General features: G+C 50.0%; 1 non-coding gene across 1 annotated transcript; it reads left to right on the forward strand.

The window, feature by feature from the left end:
* The first annotated feature begins 3,373 nt into the window (after nt 1-3,373).
* Nucleotides 3,374-3,446, forward strand: TRNAI-UAU (transfer RNA isoleucine (anticodon UAU)). Its single transcript has one exon. It is a non-coding gene; the product is annotated as a tRNA-Ile (tRNA).
* The last annotated feature ends 1,539 nt before the right edge of the window (nt 3,447-4,985 follow it).

Below are 4,985 nucleotides of genomic sequence, written 5' to 3' on the forward strand. Positions count from 1 at the left end.
GACAGGGGAGGGGAAACAGCAGCTCAGGCCCTCCCCTCCCCTACTGGCCTTATCCCATTTGCTAAACTTTCTTCACCCACACTACAGTCTAAGCGTTTTCGACCCAAACTTCCTCCCTTCCCACTCTCCTTTACAGCATCAGACCTGTGCTGCAACTTGATGCTTCTCCCAGCCTTCTCCAGCTTTCCTTCCATTTTCCTTCACAGGCATGTCTTCCCTCTCGTAATTGTGGCATCTGCTTCTTAGAGGAGCTAGACTAATGCAGGCTCTTCTTCAACCCCTGGACCAGGCAGAAATGCTCACTGTCCAGGCACTGAGATCGAAGAGACTGTTGACAAATGCACCGTGTTTATAATCCATCATGGACCTCACCTTGATGGAAATGCGTTCCTGCCCCAGGAACTGCAAAGACCCTGAGGCTGGAGTGTGTTTGGCATAATTAAGGTAAACTGTGGTAGGAGATGAATTCAGAGAGGTGAAAGGGCCAGGTCAGGTGGGACCTGGGGTCATCTTGGGACATCATCCCAGCCTGATTGGGAGGCCAGGACTTGGCCGATTCATGGTTTCCTCTTGTCTCTCTTTCTCTTGTCCATCAGAAGCTGGATCTGTTCCTCATTGGTCAGTTTCTCCAAGGCTGCAGCATCAGAAGTAGCTTGATTCCTCCCCTTCCTGTGCTTCTTAATCAGCAGTGCCCAATTGTTCTATTAATATCAGAGAGGGGCGTGGAATTCTGGTGGTTATTAAGGGTTTAAGGAAATCCTGGCCCTGCTCAGTCACAGCCTTGGAACCTTGGACAAGTTAATCTCTTGAAGCCTCAGTTCCCATCTGCACAAAAGTAATGGTAATAATAGTAGTCATAGCAGCTAACACAGTCAAATGTCTACTATGTGCCAGGCACTATTCTCAGTGCATTACATTTATTGTAAGATCCGTGTCTGTGGGATGGCTGCTGTAATTAACCTATAGATGAAGTGGTTAAGAACCTAGCTGGAGATCACCAGATGGTGAGGAGCAAAGGTGGGCTGCCGACCCACGTGGTCTTTCTTCCCAGATCCTGTGTTATCCTGCCCTGAGTGCTCATCTTACAGCTGTCAGGAGAGCCATCTGAGAACGTCCTGTGTCCCTTAGGAAATGTCCACAGTCCCGACACACGCCTGGGTTCTGATTCCTATGCTCTCTATGACGGTGTGTATAAATACACAGAACACTTTGTCCTTTCATCTGCCATTCAGGAGGAACATACTTACTGGGGGCCTCTTATGTACCAAGCAGTGTCATGGGTGCTAGATAGAGCAGAGACCAAGCCACATTTGTCCTTGACCCCCTGAAACTTACAGTCTAGAGGAGAAGAGAGACATTAAACAGATAATTATGCAGATGATTAATTACAGTCAGGGTCTGTGCTGTAAAGAGAAGCAGGGATTAGTGAGAAAATGTAACAAGGTGACTTGGACTGAGTGGGAGTAATTGACCCTAATACTTAGCCCCTGCCAGCCTCCATGTGATCCTGTCTAATGGAAGAGACAGAGCCCTGCTTCAGGGACCCCAGTCTGAGGGGAGACACAGCCCAGCCTCAGGGAGCCCTAATCTGAGGGGAGACACAGCCCCGCCTCAGGGAGCCCCAGTCTGAGGGGAGATACAGCCCTGCCCTCAGGGATCCCCAGTCTGAGGGGAGACACAGCCCCGCCTCAGGGAGCCCCAGTCTGAGGGGAGACACAGCCCAGCCTCAGGGAGCCCCAGTCTGAGGGGAGATACAGTCCTGCCCTCAAGGAGCCCCAGTCAGAGGGGAGATGCAGCCCAGCCTCAGGGAGCCCCAGTCTGAGGAGAGACACAGTCCTGCCTCAGGGAGCCCTAGTCTGAAGGAGAGAGGAGTCCTCCCTGCTTGTATAACAAAAGAGGAACTACTAAGGTGCCTAACTCTGACTACTTCTGAGGTCAGCGAGCAGGACACAAGGGAAAGCAGAGTCTGTGGTCAAGGCTGAAGATGTCTTGTTGGAAGGGCTCACAGGCTGGCATTTAGGGGTCCTGCCCAGCACAGGCCGAGCATACCCCAGGAGGGTCAGCTTTCAGTGACCTTGTGGGTAAGGAGGACACAGGCAGAGGTAGAAATAAGAGCAGGTAACAAAGTTAAGTGACCCAGCGTGGGTACTAAATAGATCAGAAGTGTTAGTCTGAGCTAGTGAGGGTCCCCGCATCAGTAAATAACACAGAGGAGCCCCGGAGCCATTAACTCTCCCCACTGCTCCACTATCAAAGGTCCCATTGCTGGAGCTTCCAGAGAGATTTATCTCCATTTCAGTACCTGGCTCTTCAGAGTTGGAAATTAAAGTGAAACCACGGAGCAGAACCTGGGGCTATGGCGATGCAGTCCTGTGGGAGCCGGTGACTCAAAGGAAAGCTAAGGCCAGCTCAACCGCTGACTGAACAGCTGAAGGAGGATTATTTTTTTTTAAGAGAAGGAGTTGGGGGAAAATTTCTAATGAATCCTATCCAACCATAAAATCATGTAGAAAATGAATCCTATCTGACAATAAAATAAAAGTGAAACAAATTACTAGGTGCTCATATTTGTAGGAGAAATTAATTTCATGTTTAGAATACTAATTGCTGGCTGAAGGGTCTGAAACCACACTCTGCCTGTATGTAGCCTGAGCCTTAGTTAGAGAGGGCTGCAGAGGAGGGGCTGGGGCAGCCGGGGCTGGGGTCTTCTGCTTGGACCCTACCTTGGCTGGGTCTTTCTTCAATGCCCGGGGCTCAGTTGGTACAACATTGCTTGGCATGTGTGAATTATTTCTGATATTTTTTGTTTTCCTCAGACTGGGATGTGCCTGGAAATATCAGTTGTATCTCCTATATCAGATGTGGGCTCCTTGAGGCCACGCTGTGTCTCCCCTCAGACTGGGGCTCCCTGAGGGCAGGGCTGTGTCCCCTCAGATTGGGGCTCCCTGAGGTGGGGCTGTGTCTCCCCTCAGACTGGGGCTCCCTGAGGTGGGGCTGTGTCTCCCCTCAGACTGGGGCTCCCTGAGGCAGGGCTGTGTCTCCCCTCAGACTGGGGCTCCCTGAGGCAGGGCTGTGTCTCCCCTCAGGCTGGGGCTCCCTGAGGAGGGCCTGTGTCTCCCCTCAGACTGGGGCTCCTTGAGGAGCTTTCTCTACCTCAGATTAAAGGTGGAAAATGAATCTCCCACCACAGGCTGAGGGTTCTCTGAAGGAAGAAAGTCTTGAGGAAAACTACAAACTCTTTTCTCTGGAAAATGAACAGATACACAAGAAGCTACTAGGAATTCATAGACCCCATCCAGCATCTGCAGTTTTTCAGCCAGATGGAGACAAAAAGACTAGGGTAAAAAGACATGAAGTGAAAGTCAGACTATCTGCCCTCTTAGTGCGGTAGGCAGCACATTAGTCTTATAATCTGAAGGTCCTGAGTTCAAGCCTCAGAGAGGGCAGATCCTTCACTTCTGGGGCTTTCCAGGTGACACATTGGTAAAAAATCCGCCTGCCAGATTCTTTGTAAGAGATGCAGATTTAATCCCTGGGTCGGGAAAATCTCCTTGGAGAAGGAAATGACAATCTGCTCCAGTATTCTTGCCTGGAAAATTACAAGGAGAGAGGAGCCCAGTAGGCTATTGTCCATGGGGTCTTGAAGAGTTGGACACAACTGAGCGTGCACGCGTACACACACACACAGAGACATGATGTAGGAGGTAGTTTCTTGCATATTGTACAATGCAGTACACATGATGTTTTCCTTTTGCTTTTTCACCCGCAGTGCCTCATAGTGTTTGGAAATGTGAGTTAATTCCCAGTTACCCAGGGGTAATTATATTAGCAGATTATCTGTGAAATGTTAAAAAAAAAAAAAAAACTCATGAAACAACAAGAACAAAATCAAAATCTATTGCCCTGTTGCCCCTGAAACTCCTGTGTCACTGCCCTGGCTTAAGTGGCACCTGTTCAGAAGACAATTGGACTTACCCTGGTGGCCAAGCTCATGCTATAGTGATTCCTTTTATTGATCTCCTGCCCAGCACTGTACCAGAGCTCTACATCCATTTTGGTCCCTATACCTTCTGGGGATGACAGGATTTATTGTGCCCATTTGATAAAGGAGGTAAACAAGATTCCAAAAACTCTAATAACTTCCACAAGCCTGCCTGGCAACTAGGCATGTGAGATGGGGTTTGGATCTAGTACTGCTGATCTCTTCTCTCTCACACTAAGCTTCCAAGCTCCATACACCATTAAGAGAGTCAACCTGCCCCCATCCCAGCACTCACATGGTGCCAGCTTCTGGGCAGACGTGGAACCTGGCCTGGTAGGTGCATTCTTGTGGACAGTCCCCCTAGTCTGACATCACCTCTTGAGGGGTATCTGTGGGGTTTGCCCTGGCTTTGGTCCCACTTCAGTTAGACTAGCTGTGTGACTTTTGAGTGGTGTCACACCCTCTCTGGGCTCCATCTCTCAGCTATACAAGGAGACATTTAGACTAATCCAGTGGACGGCCTTCCAGGTGTGACCTGCTGGCACACAGGCACCTCTCTGTGTCAGGGTGAGTGGTGGTATGGTGAAGAAGAGACATCTTTTCCTGTTCACCTCTCTGTGGCCCCCATGCCTTTTATTCTGATGATCTTTGCATCCAGAAAATGCAGAGCACGTGGTTCTGTGTCTCCAGGAGATGAACCAGGGGCCAAGTATGCGTGCAGGTGATACGCTCTTAGGCTGTTCCCTGAGGCTGGGGATTGCAGACTGGCAGTTCCGCCCCTGATGCGTGATACGTCTGCGGCATTGCTCATGTATGTAGACTGTTGATAAATGAATAAATAAACAGATGAATGAGTAAATGCAAGTGCCCAAGACTCATAGCCCCTCCAGAGGACCCCAGTCCAGGTCAGAATCCTCTTCCTGCCCTGCCCCATCCCACCCTCCCGCTCCACCGCCCCCCACAATCTGGAAGGAAACAGCCTCCCTCTCTGAACTGTCCATCT

This window comes from Bubalus kerabau, chromosome 3 (assembly GCF_029407905.1).
Source record: "Bubalus kerabau isolate K-KA32 ecotype Philippines breed swamp buffalo chromosome 3, PCC_UOA_SB_1v2, whole genome shotgun sequence".
NCBI lineage: Eukaryota > Metazoa > Chordata > Mammalia > Artiodactyla > Bovidae > Bubalus > Bubalus kerabau.